Genomic DNA, 634 nt, shown 5'->3' on the forward strand with positions numbered 1-634 from the left:
CCATTTATTTAAGTAATGCGAGTATTACATTAAATGCAATATGTAGAGCAATCTTCAGCTGCAGGAAAATGCAGAAAATCACAGTAGAATAGACATATTATAATTGTGGCAACATTTCAAATCCAAGTGGGAGGAAGAATACATAAAAATCCATCTTGACATAGCCAAGTCTATCAGGCTAGTAATTGGTTCTAGGCAAAAATTCTAAACTGTCTCTGATTTTATTGTCTCTTATCTAGTAGTAATAGTATGAGGGACAATCACTTCTAAGGAAAGGGAAGGTGTAAGCATTATGCATGGACAAGGCTATAAAAGATATGGTTATAAAGGATTCTCTGGTCAGAGTGGCAAACAACTCTTATAGGTTGAGGTATTTTACTACTATCAAAGTGTTGAGGAATTAAACCCTAGATTATGCATTGAAAAGGTGTATATTTATTATTGTATCGTTTTAAACTACCTCCAAAAACTGTTCAAAGTAGCTTTACTAAAAAAAAATAATAAATAACACGGAAAAACCTCCCGTACCCTCTCCCCCAAACCATGCATTATTAAATGCGATTGAAATATTGTAGTAACGCAGGAAAGACAACATTTCACATGTTGAAGTTAAAATCAATTAAAAATACCCCCC

This window comes from Octopus bimaculoides, chromosome 9 (genome assembly GCF_001194135.2).
Source record: "Octopus bimaculoides isolate UCB-OBI-ISO-001 chromosome 9, ASM119413v2, whole genome shotgun sequence".
Taxonomy (NCBI): Eukaryota; Metazoa; Mollusca; class Cephalopoda; order Octopoda; family Octopodidae; genus Octopus; species Octopus bimaculoides.